We start from the raw sequence: 15,429 nt of genomic DNA, 5'->3' as shown, positions 1-15,429 counted from the left end.
AACCTAAAGCTCCACCCTGGTAAATCCCCCTTTACTGTGGTGCGGTGGCATCTTTATACAGCACAAGAAGAAGCGTGTACAGGAGGGTGTGCATGACGTGTCGGGTAATGATAAAGTGTGTAAAAAAGCCAAAAAGTGTTTGATCAGCAAACCAGCTGCAGACGCATTGGGTAAAAAAGTCACATAAGCAATAAAAAGGATGCATTTGGCAACGGACTCATGTCATGTGGCTTTATCACATCACAAATCACATCACAAAATGACCACCGACAGGATAACACAGATCGAGCCATATGTGCCGTGTGTGAGACTACAGCTATGACTGCTGCACCACGTGTGCCTGGAGGTGTTAAAGCCGAGAGGCGACATGGACACGCAGAGGTGAAGTTAAACTACAGAACCTGTGAAGTGTCTAAATGCTTCTCTGGTTTTCACCCCCGACACCTCTGGGAGCCACTCTCAGACGCACGTTAGCAGGCTGCTGCCTTGAAGGCCAAGGAAAGCAAAGCTAGATGCTTTGTGAATGTGCTTAGTGACTCTCAATACACTATAGTGCTTCAATATCTGCAGGCCGACTGTAAAGCTGCTTTTCAGACATAACCTGTATATGAAGAATGCAGCAAGACGTGGTTCAGGTCCGACACGTTCACAACAACAGAGGAATTTCCAGAGCTTTCAGCAGAGGGGGGGTGCCCGAGAAGAGTATGAAGGAGGCGGGATATGACGTATAAATTCTGCTGCAGATTTCTCATGTTCTTGTTTGCAGCACATCGTCCCTTATCCACTTTTGTTTTCTGTCCAAGTAGACATCTTCATCTGCGTCTGCTTCTTCGTGTCTGACAGCTCATGACATTTTCCTGCTGTACTCTCACGTCATTAAATGGTTAGATTAAAAGGTTCAGATGGACAGAAATTAATCAATGACTCCATTAATTGTTGCAGCTTTAGCTCAAGTTTATACTTCCTGTTACAGTTCAGGATTTGAGTAAGTTATTGAGTGCAGAAAATTGTTCCTTCGAGTCATATTTGAAATCCACGATAACAAACATACTTTACAAAACAATGATATTTTGCAATGATGAGTTTTAGATTCGTCAGAACCCCTAAAAGACGTCACCCAGAGGAAACCTTTTATAATACAGAACACACGCTGTGCTTACAGAGTATGAATGAATGAATTGTTCCATCGTCTTGACTACTGGGCCTGAAATTAATGAAATTATACAGTGAAGTTTTGTACTCGTAGTTATTTGCTATAGGTACATTAAAAACAAAAATGAAATAATAGTAATAGAAATGGCAAAAGCAGATATGTAAATTAATTGACACATGATCTTGTCTCTTGTCTCCAAGGCCCTGAGGACGCCGGTAACATTCAAATGCCAACATGTGACTACCCCCTCCTCCGACAACCTTTCTTCCGATGTGCTGCTCTGCAGGAGGAAGATGACATGACACCTGAGAGACCCCCCACCCACCGGACTGTACCAACCCACGGTTTGGTCTCATCCGGTTTCCTCTCACTTCCCTGCAATCGTCTGCTCTCCGGTTCCCCTGCGGTCGTCTGAGCAGCCTCAAATAACTCAGCAGTGATGAGACAGCAGCTTCACATCCACCCTGCGTCTCATTCTTCTACACTTAATGGATGTTTAATAGAAGAGGTCCTAACAAGGGGCTGCAGACTGGGGCTGATGTGAGCTTCTAAGTGCATTCTGCATGGATTTTTTGAAAATATATTTTATAAGTCAAGTTTTAAAATCTGACATAATAACCAGACATCAACATTGTTTGGTGAAAGGTGAAATCTTTCAGCTGAAAATCATTTCATCCTTAGAATCTCTCGACAGCTGTTGACAGATGTTTAATTCCACATAACAATGTTAGAAAGTCTCAATATAAACTGCACAGTACATCTCGTCGCTTTGAAGCCTTCTTGACAGATGGATTTCAGAAACAACGCCCACCATTACAACCACCCTCCCTCTGTCAAATACCCATCACTCCTCGCTGCACAACTGTTGTTGAGTTAACCAGCAACAACATACATGAAGTTGTCAAAATCACAAATGTATGAAAATGCTTCTGATTTATAATTAAACTGCAGAATCAAAAGGGATTAATTTCCTCCAGCGAGGAGCGAATGTTTTCATCTCGTTTTGATTGTCTATTTGTTAGTGGGATTACAGGAAAAGGAAAGAAAGCATTGGTGCAGGTCCGGATGCAGGATTTGTTTTCACTGTCTTTGCATAACAATTTCATTGATTCATCACAGAATAAATCGTGGATTTTGCTGAAATAAATGAGGCATGTTAATTGGATTGTGTTGGTATGCAACCCTAATGTGGTTCCATACAGGCATGTGAGTCCTTGGTGGAGGTTTGAGTTTTCTGAGTGACCTTCTTGTTGGATTTAGTCCCAGGCTTGGATGGGAAAACCAAGACCAAAGAATAAAGGTTACAGAATAAATTTCCTCCATCCACAGACCAACAGGAAGTTCAAAGTTAAACAGGAAACGCATTTGTCATTAAGACAAACAGATGCGAATGTGACATTCCTCAAATCCATTTAAAAATAGCACAGGATCCAAATCCATCAACACACTACAAACGAAATATAAAACCCTGTTTGACACGGACGCAAAACATTCAAACTTAACCTAACACAACTGTTATCATCTTCTAAATCCAGAAATCTCTCTCTGTCTGTGGTTCACATATCTTGAAAACTGTTCATCTTATCGCCTCCACTCTTGAACCCTTTGAATGTGCAGTGTTGACTTTGGTTAGGTTTTGAAATGTGATATGTCCAATATTAATAAACTTTACATGAACAGGGCCCCAGCAGTGACTTTGTGGATCATTAAAAAATTGTGCTTACAACAACAGCAACTGATTCTCCAGTTCGGGACTCTGTGTGTTAGATTGATCTTCACTGAACTTTGAATAAACAGGCCAGCAGATCTTTGTGTGGCAGCAGGCGCGCAGCTTCAGAGTCCAGCAGCCTTTTCCTAGCAGGCATATTAAGATGGGGCTTTGCAATAGTCTCAATAATATATTTCAAGGTTAAGAAAAACCAATAGCAATATGTATCCTTCTCAGTGGGAAGTTATAGTGAATGTCGTCACTGATGAACCAAGAAGGACGACACATAAGACTGAAAACTTCACTGCCTCTATATTTGAGGTGAAGCTCCTTTGGGATAACGACAGACATAATGTTTCTTACATCTCTGCAAAAGTTAGACGGACACCTCTCTGCACTTCAGATACCCAACAGACCACCAGAGTCTCATTGGGAAAAGAGAGGGGGGCTGTCTGTGTCTCACTGATGGATCCTCTTACAAAAACAGGCCCTATTTCTGGAGCAGTTTGGGTCAGGGGTTTGTAGCCCCTCAAACACGAATGCTGAAGGTTTCACTTCCCATCAAGCGGGCAGAAATAAAGAATGTCTCGTCTGCTGGTTCTTTATATACAGTGTGTTGCTCAATCAACACATGATGACAGATTTCTGTTATCTAGTTCCTTTGCACGAGCACTGAACTTCACAGAGCCCCTCGGCTACTTTCAATACTTCTGACAATGCCTTTTTGTATGAACCAGTTACAGACGGTCGTGAATTCTCTCTACATCACATGACTCAGGGTCAGACAAGGCCCAGTCGGGCACATGAGAGCTGTTTAACATCACAGCTGCATCGACCAACTTAACAAGAAAAAATCCAGCTCAAATGTTTGACTCATGTGTGATGGAGTAGAAGGACGAAGAGAGGCATAGGACACGGAGTGACTGGATCTGTGATGAAGGCAGCACAGGCATAATGTGAAAAAGGTCAGAAATGTGACGATCGCAATCAGTGACATTAAAATAACACGATGAATCAAACTGATTTTGAGATCAGGAAGAAACGAAAGTCAGACTCCAGCAACAGTGAAGACGATTTTACGATATATCAGAGAAATCAAACGAAAGAAAAAATGTGTAGGGTATTTTCTTAGGGAATAATTCATACACAAAAAAATGACTTCAATACTTAGAAGACTTATGTATGACTATGTTAGGGCAATAAGGTAAATGGCCTGCATTCACAGTATGTAGTGCTTTCCTAGAAGTAACAACCCCTCACAATACTTTACAGTGCAGTTAACACTCTTCTATATGTATTTAAGGCTTTGTCTCTCAGTCATGCAACTCATTCACACGCTGTCGCCACAGTCGTCAGGAACAATCTGGGATCCAGTGTCTGGCCCAGAGACACTTCTACATTCAGACGGGTCGAGCTGGGATTTTGGTGCAGCTGACTGAATTTGAAGGGACTGTTGGGCCTTGGTTGAGGTTTATGCTCTATTCACTACCATTGTAGTGATTGTGTAAAGTTGATATGGCCAGTTGGTGAAGGCTGGTGCAGTATTCCTTTCCTTCCATCTTTGCTTATATGTAACCCTCTTTAAAATGAAAGTAGTCCTATGATCCACTGTCTATATAAATAAATAGGTTATAGCAACTCTAAGTAGTTTAATAAAAGGTCCTGAATGCTCCTGTATGACCTAGAGCTGACTGATCATTTGAGCAGTTTCCCACTTTAGGTCGTTCAAGTCATCTGAGAGTTTCAGCCTCCTTGTATTCCCTCTTATACATTCTATATACTATCTTTAATAATGCATTAGCAGTTCCCCACTGCCAGCTCATGAATAAGAAACGAAATACTGTACGCTTCGCACACCACATCGACACACTAATAAGATGAACACAAATATTTTTTAAAGCCTGTCTTTTTTGCCATTGGCTGACAATATATATGTGCTGGCAAAGAATCTGAGTTTAGAGTACAAGTCTGCTTATTTCCTGGAAAAAGGATCAACTTGACTTGATCTGGCCGCCAGCCCCCGTCTGAGCATTTCACCTTGTTTTTGCTGGACTAAGCAGATTTCTCGGCGGAGTCTCAGTAATATTAACCTCAAAACGGCAGCATGAGAAGGGTGAGGAGGAAAAAAAGGACAGAAAAGGGAGCGAGAAAGAGATGAAAATCAAGAGCAGAGAGGATATGAAGGCTCCTGCCACACATCGGCGAGTGGTGAAAAGGAGGCCACATTCCCAGGCCTTTGAATTAAGCCAAGCACTTCGCTGCACACATGGTTGGACATATGTGGCCCCCTCTCTCCCCCCCTACACATAAATCCCATACATGCACAATTTGAGAGCATCATGGCTGTGTTTTGTTCCTTCTAGGCCCGTCCATTAGCAGAAAGAAGAAACGATGCCTGAACCTGATCCACTGCACAATATACCATGTTGTACACATGAGTGTGTATTAGGAGCATCATACCATGTTTCTGTGAGAGGGTGGGAAAGTGTTTCCTTGATATACTGTGGGAGGCGGTCGGGGTTGTGGGGAGTACGAGGCGCTCTCTCTGGGCAGCACCTGAGGGCAGAGCTTCTAATATCATGGCCATTAGCTTTTTGTTGCAGGGGTTGTTTTATAGTGTTGTCGGTTCAGAGAGGAGGGCGCCCTCACGAAAGCAGTTTAGATTTGTTGGGTCGTTATTTCTGTGATGAAAACCAAACGTTAAAAACCCTACTAAAAGGCTTAAAAGGACAAATGCAATTAATTTACGAAACACATATCGACTACCATGTAATGTGAGTCTAATAATGAAAAAAGACAATCTGATAAACGCAGATAATCTGAGTAGTTACCCCTGATCATGTGTTGCATATTATGGGGGCAGCAGTTGATCGGCTCAGCTGGTGACAACTTAATTTATCTAATTAATCTGTTTATTTCATGCTAATTAACCAGCTAGTTTCCTTTTGCAGCAGGAAAGATAATTACACATCTTCATACATCCCTGTTTGTTTGGTAACTTAAGCCGTTAGGTCCGGGCAATTGGGTCCGGACTTCACAAACGCGGCGGGATCTCTGCACGGACGCGTTCACAACAGTAACAAATCCATCGCATTGTTTAGGCAAGAAGTGGAGCAGCCGGCAGAGGCAGGATGTGTCGTATTAATTCTACTGCGGAGATCACGTGATGTTTTTTAACGCTCATATCACCACAAACTCTCATCACATCTTCATCTGTGTCTCACTCAGTGAATCCAGCAGTTTCAAATTCTCCTGAATTTCGACATATACTGTATACTCGGGGGGCCAGGTGTGGCAGCTCCCACTCAGTCATTTGCATTCACACATGCACATCCTGTGGAGAAAATATGGAGGTTGCAGAGTTCAGGGCATGTCTGAAATCAGCTTTACAGTCAGAGTCAAGGAGGGATTTGAAATCAACTGAGGAGGTTTGAGGGCGTTTTCACACCTGACAATTGGTCCACTCCTTGGTCACAAGTAATGTCATCTTCAGGTAGACGGTGTTTATCTCAAAAGAGGAATATTCTGAAGAATTTCCTGATTGGTGAGAGAAACCAAACTATGTCAACTTCATAGAGTTAAGTCAGTAAAATAAACATGTTCTAAATGATCCATCCTGTTTGTGTTTATGCTGGACAGAAGCAGAGATGTGACAAACAAACCACCAGACGACTGTGAAATATAAAACCCAGCTCCTAATTCAAATGCACACTGTATTGTGAGGAGCTGCGACTCTTTCCTCAAACAGGAAAGGAAATACATACTTATACACCCACACACAGAACATTATGGTACCCATGCTATGCATACACCCAAAATAACTCACTGGTATTTTTAGTGAGGGGAAAGCTAAGAACAACAGAGGCAAGCACACACACAGATTGGTTACTGTGTATGGATTCAGTTAGTTGTCTGTTATTATTATGGTGACATTGAGGATTATAGACTCCGGGGTTCAGCAGGGCTTTTGGGGCGCCGCATGTATAGCATGGGTGGGGGTGTATACATTAACATTATGGATGCGTCAGTGTGTGTGTGTGTGTTTTGGGTGTGTGTGGGGGTCCGTCTGACAGAGGGTAGATGTCTTTCTGACTGACTGGATTACAGACAGAGCCTGGCAGGCGGCTCATTACCTCACTGCAGTCTTAAATCTAAATTATCCAGGACTTAACTCTCGTACAAGACCTCTAATCTGCTCCACGGGGAAAGTACTATTCACAGGCACATGGAGGGAGGGAGGCCTGCGGGAACTAAAAAAAGCACACAGCAACTTTACCACTGAGAAACTGTGTGAAGCCTGGTCATTTGTAAGTGAGCAAACAAAGCGTGTTTAGCTTCTCTCAAAGAAACAGCGAGATATGCGACGGATGCCAGATTCCAAGGATTGTTGCAGCTTGTGTTGCAACGATGCTGCCAAGAAGGAACGTGGTCATTAAATCTAAAGAACAGTCAGACACAGCCATATATAGCTATTATCTTTGATATCCCTTTACTATCTAGATATCATATTAAAATCTTCTCAATCATGTTGGATGGTAATGTTGGTTAGTCTCTCCAAAACTTTGATCCAGGCTCCACTAACATGGAGGAGGCAAGGTCTCTGATCTATCCTCCAGCTATCCACCAGGGGGTGAACAATATGTTTTGGCTTGGGGAGCTGTCATGTCGTCCATTTTTGTTTATGGTCAAGAAGAACCACAGAGTACTTCCTACACATGTTAACATTTCCTTGTAAAAACTGATGGGGTCATTGACCTTTTCTCTTGCGCCACCATCTGTTAAACATTAAAATTAGCTCAAGCAGTACTTTCTGATGGCAGACGAGGTAAACATACGTGCTGAACCCTTACAGGCTAGCACTGTTTTTGGGAGCATGTTGCCAGATTAGCATTTAGCTAAAAACACTGCTGTTCCAGGGCCTTATGAAGCTACGAGTATGTTGAACTGAGAAAACAAAACCACCACCAGAACTACACAAGTCCCAAAGAAGAAACCTGAGTGAAAAACTCAGCCTTCCTGTGGGCACTGTGATGGATTATTTTGCTTTGACAAATGCAATTAGAACCGTAGTTTACACTTGATATCTAATGGCTTGTATAAAAAAAATACTGTTAAGCCTTTATTGGCCAAGCTTGGACATTTTCTAAAGTTAAAAATACATTTTGGGGAAATACACTTTCTTGAAGATGGAAAGATTGATACCATTCTTTTTGTGTCGATAAATACTGTATCTAGGAGAACTCCAAGAATTCACCGCTCTTCGTCACTTTTCTCCATGTCTCCATGTCTTTAAAGTCAGCTAAACTAAGCTAACTGGATTGTAGCTTACCGTAAAAACATTGGGCTCCATCCTAGAAAGCAGTTAGACACATTTCCCAAAATTCAAAAATTATTTCTTTAAATTTAGCTGTTTTCTAATATGAAAAAATATCCCATCAATTAAGCGAGGCCCTGCATCCCCCTTGTATCAAAGTTAATGTCTCAGTGAGTATAGCTTACGTCTTAGCCACGCTCTCTGTGGTCGCTATGTAACTGTGTGAAGCCACTTAGCAGCAGATGCCAATAGTTAGCATACATTTAAGAAACATCTGTAACTGGGTAAACTACAGAAAATATCCTGGGTCCCACCATAATTATTATTATATTCTAAGGCAGATTCGTGGATTGATTGAAGCACGTTGGTTGTGCACCTAAGGCAAAAGCCTGACTCCACCTCACATCTGCTTTCTGCCGCAATTACTCAAATGTCTACACCAGTTCACTGCTTTCACTGAACACAGTGTTTGTCATTCTGGATTCATTTTAGCCGTAACAACCAACGCATTATCTTCGAAGATAAAGCCATTGGATCTTTATTAAAAAGGGTCATTTTAATCTACTTTTATGTCTTTTATGACTGTGGGTAGAGCGTGAGTAATTGCTTGTGCCATCAAAGTAATAAAAGGCTGATTTGGTAATTTAGGATCAACACTATTTATTTTTCGCCATCTGTCTGACAGAAGTCATGTTTGTCCATGTGTACATACTCATTAAAGGGATAGTAAAATGTAAATTCACTCATTATCAACTCACCATGATGCCGATGGAGGGGTGGGAGAAATGTTTGAGTCCACATAACACTTTAGGAGTAACTCTGTTTACCCTAAAGTGTACTATCCCTTTAAGATTAAAAACCACAGACACATAAAGGCTGGCATTGGTATAAACAACACAGCTACAACTAATAAAAATGACAATGGTTGTGTTAGATATACTTTGTGTGAATAATTAATCATTGACGATGATTAGTACTATTGGCGGCCCCATTACGATTAAGAGAGATTAAGATTAAGATGCATTTATTAGTCCCAAACAAATGCACAGACATGCAAAGGCACACTCATGCAGGTAGGGAAATTTTACTTCTGCTTTTGACCCATCTGGTGCAGGACACACAGAGCAGTGAGCGACCATGATACTAGGTGAGCAGATGTTGGGGGAGTAAGGTGCCTTGCTCAGGGGCACTAGACAGGGTAGGGAGACTCTTGGATTTTTGGACAGATAAATCCAGGTTCGTCTTTTGTTGTCTCTCCGTGGAGTCGAACCAGAGACGAACTAGAGACCTCTGCCCATAGTCCAAGATTCTGCCACTAGACCACCGCCTCAAATCAAATTGTGCTAAGGCCCCATATAGGCTAGCATTTTTTGGGGGGGGATTTAAAGTTACAATACAAAAAAAGCTAAAACCAAACCTCTTACTGCATGTTAAATACAAAAGGACTATTAGACACTGCAGTGGCACACAGCTCAGTTCAGATTCTCATAATCTACATACACTGTGTCAAGCCTCAGAGTCCCTGACCCATCAAGTTGTGCAGATTGTGATCACAGTGTGTTTATGTAACCCCCACCCTAGAGATGCACAAAGTACAGTAATGCAGAGTGGGCGGCAATTAAGCCCCAAATGGGTGGTGGTGGTGGAGTTATACTGTCGTACTGCGGTCTTAATGGTATTAATGCAAACCACATTAATGTGCTTATGTTCTTAGCTGAACGACCCGGTTGTTGTTGTGTGCAAAAAGCTCAATCTCAAGCCGTGATGCATCGGTTTGCAGCGCTGCTACTTTTAGTTCACACAAAGAACAGTGGGAATGAATGAATGACCTATATTCTGAATTCTCCTGACTGTGTAATGTGCATGGATTACAATTCACTGCAGTGCATGTGAATATATGTATGAATGATGTGGGAAGGCCTCTAAGCTCTATACTGGCACCAAACAAACTCACATCAATGAGAAACTAGTCCATTTCATTCTACAAGCCAACATTAAGTATGAGGGTCAGCCACGTATGTATAAACATATTAGACTAAATCTATATAAATCTTTATACGATATTACATTGCAATCGTGCTGTATTACAAAATAAAAAATATATGTTTAAGACAACATTTTTGAGATATTCTTATACCTTTAGAAAGATCTATAGAAAATTTATGCTATGATTAAATTAAGTGTAATTTTTTTATTCATCTCAGCTATCAGCAAAGAATGCAAAAAATATATCATAATTATTGCACTATAACTTACTTAAATATCAATTTAATGAGTATTAAATATATAAATGAGAATGTATAACACATAATTGATCTCTTCTATGCTCATAAGGAGTTTAGAAGCAAAACTAAGGAGCAAATGTCAGTCTCTGAACGTAAAATCAATAATAATAATAATAATACAATTATTGATATCGACTGTCATCAACATTATTATCTTGATTTTAATTTTGGCCACATCGACCTGCTACTATCTCACTGTAATTGCTTGGCAGGTCCTTGTGAACAACATATTAAATGATACAGACCAGGTTTAAGCAGCTGCTGTACACTATACATCAAACCTCATTGTCCATTATTTTGAAATCAACCTCTTCCTGCTCTTCTTCCTCTCCCTCGTAACAACTGATTGATCCTACAATTCTCACATGGGACAGCGAGAAAACCGGCCTCCCTTCTCTCCCTCTCTTCTCTCCATCCTCCTCCCCTCTCCCAGCAGAAGACAGAGAGAGAGAGAGAGAGAGAGAGAGAGAGAGAGAGAGAGAGAGAGAGAGAGAGAGAGAGAGAGAGAGAGAGAGAGAGAGAAAAAAAAGGGCACTGGTCCAAAAGGTTGCATTTTTAGCCAGAAGCCATAATACTGCTGTGAATTATCTATGTTTGAAGCCCTTACAGAGCCCTGCTATTCAGAGAGGCTCTATGTGAGGCTGCTGAGTGTTTAGAATAAAGAAGATTTTCTCTGTAGTGTTCACAAACTGAGCTGCATCTGACTGTAAGGCTGGTTCTAAATGAAAAGATGCGACCAGGCGGGAGGAGAGAACACAAACAAGGGGATCATCAAAACAGATCATATTCCAAACTTCCTCAAACCACTTTTATCCACAAGAAACAGGTTTGTTAAATATTTGTATGGAAAATCCTGCACCAAATCTCTATTTTCTGTGTCCAAACAACAGTATGTTGAGACCAGATTAAGATTACAGATTAGTATTTTAGCTCTGATTAAAAATAACAGCAGGCATAGATTTGTCCGTCTGTGCTGTTTTTACAACCCTTTCTTTGCACACATCCAATATAGACACATGTAAAATATGAATTCCAACAATCTCTGTTTCATTCAGCCAAACATATTTGCATTTCAATTTACTTGCCAACGCTCAGCATCTACTTGATTAAAGAAAAAAATGATCACAAGCACACACACACACAGACACACAGACATACAAAGTGTCGGTACAGACCTGGCAGCAATGTGGCTGTAAAACAGTCCTGAGTCACTGACACTCTGGGGGAGGCAGTAACGCAGCACTTGGAGCCGATGTACATCCATTTTGGCAAACGACAAAAAAACAAAAACAGCAGCAGCAACAATCTATGACACTAACTCCCTTGTGTGCTTCTCCATTACCTTAAAACAATAAGTCATAACAAGGCATTTAATCCTCCTACAGAGTGACGGCCACACGAAAAAAAAACAAACAAGAAAACGTCCACTTAAAGTTGAAACAAGAACAAAGGGCAGATCTGAATTCTTGTGCTGCTGCTGCTTCCACTGTGATGATCCACAAAGAGATGAGTGACGGACAGACTGGCAGAGATGAAGTCATTGACCAGCCTGTTGTCTGGCCGCATTACAGATGAGTGTGTGTATGTGTGTGTGTGTGTGTGTATGCCAATGAACCTCTGTGCTATTGTCATACTGTTCACCCAGGGGAGATTACCTCATATCCGTCTCAACCAGCTTCACCCCCCTCAACACTACAGTTTACTGAGTGCATGTGTGTGTGTGTGTGTGTCCGAGTGTGGTGGGGGGTGATGGGCTTACTGTCGCTGTTACCCCCCTCCTCTTCCTCTTGACTCCATTTGTCTGTTGCCATAGCCCCCCAGTATTAAGCGGTGGCTGAATTAACTACCAGTGGTCCATAATTGGGTCAGTGCCTATCGATTGGGACGCTATCCACCTCAGGACAGATGTAGCGTGTGAATGTACAGCAACATGTAAAACACTGATTAAGTGGGAGAGGGGTGCGTGCTAAATGTCTATTAAAACCCACTGAGCGATTGAACAAGTCCAACACTCGATCAGAGTGTGACACACAGAGAGGAGGGAGGGGTGTTCTGGCATCGGTCTGATCTTTGGCCGGGGGGAGTATGTGTTCCAGATGTATTTACACTACAGCTAAACCGATAAATCTCCTGATATGAGCTGACAGTAAATATATTGGTATTGGCGAATAATGGCGGCTGATGAGTAATAAGAAATTAAAGTACAGAATGCCTCAATGTGTTTGAGGTAGTTCAGAAACAGTGTGTCCATGGTGACAAGTTAATTTTCCCAACTGTAAAATGCACTTTAGTTTATCGCTATTCTTTAATACAAAACAAAAGTGACTGTGTGATTGTGAGTGTGAATGGCTGTTTGTCTCTGTATTTCAGCCCTGCGATACACTAGCGACCTGTCCAGGGTATGACCCGCCTCTCGCCCAATGTGAGCTGGGATTGGCTCCAGCTCAATATTAATAATTGTCTAAAATCCATTATCATTCCGGTTATAATCAAGTCAACCAAGACCAGTTCATGCCCAACCATCACCTTCATCTAACCACAACTCATATCTCCTGACAAAGTCTGTGTTCATGCTGGAACAAGTACACGCACACACACACGCACACGCACACACACACACACACACACACACACACACACACACACACACACACACACACACACACACTAACAGTGCTCGTGTGTGAGTATGACAGCATGTTACTCTTTGAACTTTGACCTCTCTGGTTCGCTGGCCTACGCTCTAATAGCTGACCTCATATGCCGCACTGACAGCAGCAAGCAACACAAATGACACACGATCACACCGCAGGGGGGAAGAGACCGGGCACTAGGCATCAACAAATGCCACTTGTGATTGGTTAAACGAGGGTCACTCTCTGCAGGGATTGGTTGAACCGGAGCACTTGTTTTTCGGGGGAGGGTTCTCTCAGTTGCCGCCTGTGCCAGGCTGATTTTCGATTGGCCCGTCTGTGGCTGGACCTTTGTGTGGCAGGCCCGGGCAAATGCAAACTAGCTTGATCTGGGACAGATTAGGCTCTGCCGTGCCCTGAGGAGGGGACGCCGCCTGCTCTCTAACATTTATAAAATTAATAACAAGCAACAGTAAACTGCTGCAGGGCAAGTGATCACATCCAGCATCCAACATGTGATGGTGAAATGCTTCCATCATGTCCCCAGGCAGCGATGAATGCTTGTAAAACAGACGGCTAAAACATGAATAACTGATATTCATTCAGTTATTTAACACTTCTATTGTATATCAATTTTGATCAAGGGTGAAAATACAATGACTATAACAAATTGGACAGACATGAGTAATACAAACTAAATGAAACAATAAACCAAAGAAAATAACATTTCAAAGGATCTGAACTATGTCCAGACATAAATACCACTAAATTAAAAAAATAAAATGTACGCAACCGCAAGAGCAAGTTTGTATCAGTGATTTACAGAGCAAAAAACAAAAAAATTCATAACTTGCTTTCAGACAAGCCCTGTGGTCTGGACATTTCCCTGAAAGTTTCTAGAGGGGTTGTTTGTGAGATTGAGAACGCAAATATCCGAGTGAGCACATGTGACACTAGAGCAGGAAAATGTGCGGAAATTGGATGTGGATGTGCCGACAACAAAGACATTGTGATTTCCACAGCCTTATTTCTACATCATGTCCTGGCTCCTGTATGCTCTACTCAGGAACCCCCACTGGACATTTTACTGCTGTGGTGAACGCATCTGACCCCGACAATCTCCTGCTGCGTTCTCTAGATGTGAGCGGCGAACCCCAGATATAGTCCAGACCTAATTTTCTGGAGTTCATGTCTGAAGACAGCTTATATCAACCTGCTATACCTGCTGTTAGATGATAATCTGTTTATTAAGCCTTGTCTCATCTTCCTCTGTTTTTACTTTTGAGTCCTTTATATAAACCGAACATGTTCATCACTATCACCCACAGCAGTAAAATAGGTTCAAACCAAAAGCATCTAAAGCAAGGGAAGTGTAGTCTGGTTTCATATTGCAGAACTACTTTGACACTGATGAACACTATCATTAGATTAATAACATGTATCTATGAGGAGAAGTTGATAAGGAGTCAACATTTTAATATCAGGAGATCATTCAGTAACATCTCTACAACAAGCAGCAATGAATCCTCCCAGATCAGAACACTGACCCCCATAAGGGCATCACTTATTCATCACGTACATCATAGGACGCCAGTCGGCCCTCAGGCTAATTGTCACATACAGTACAATAATGTTGGCGACTCCCCCACCCGTTCGCCGTCGCCCCTCCCCCACCTCTCCTCCTCCTCCTCCTCACTCCACCTTCCTCAGCGCTCTGCTCTGCGGTCCCTCTCCTGTCACTAATCCTGATCCTTAAAGGGGAACGCCGTTTCTACTTGGAGTAGACACGTCAGAGGATATATATCACTCTCACACACACACACACACCGGGAGAAGGAAGATGACACAATGAACATTACCCTGTCCTCGTTTCATGCAATTCTGTGATCTCAGAGTCATCGTGGAGCTACACAAACCTGTAGACTGAATGTGAGCAGCGTCTCATGAATAATGAACATACTGTGAGAGAGGTTTTCCCTCTCACGTGCTGTACTTTACAGTAGATTACTCCAGTATGCACGGTCAAGGGTAAAACCTCTGACTTTATCTCTCCGGTGCCACATCTGTATCTGAGCTCAAACAAATCGCCACATCCCACAGTAATCTGCTGGGGCCATAGTACACAGAGACCCACTCTCTATCCTTCCATCATCTGGCTTTTGATAGTCCCACTCATTCAGCCTTTCGGAGATTAGCGCACTCTATCCCTTTCTTCCTGTCTTTCTTTCTCACGCACACACGCACACACAACAGCAACGGTGTCAGATGGGATCCGTCTTGGGAACGAGCCTGAGCAGCTGAGAGGACGCACTGACAGTCGGCGAGGAACTCATTCC

At 42.3% G+C, this 15,429-nt stretch overlaps 1 protein-coding gene across 2 annotated transcripts in view; it reads right to left on the bottom strand.

Moving 5' to 3' along the window:
• The window catches only part of evla (Enah/Vasp-like a), a 35,594-nt gene that overhangs the window by 15,237 nt on the left and 4,928 nt on the right, over positions 1-15,429 (bottom strand). The gene's annotated exons all lie outside the window — the stretch shown is intronic.

Source organism: Platichthys flesus, chromosome 10 (assembly GCF_949316205.1).
Source record: "Platichthys flesus chromosome 10, fPlaFle2.1, whole genome shotgun sequence".
NCBI classification, from domain to species: Eukaryota; Metazoa; Chordata; class Actinopteri; order Pleuronectiformes; family Pleuronectidae; genus Platichthys; species Platichthys flesus.
Note: the sequence above shows the minus strand (reverse complement) of the source record. Positions and strands in the feature narration are given on the sequence as shown.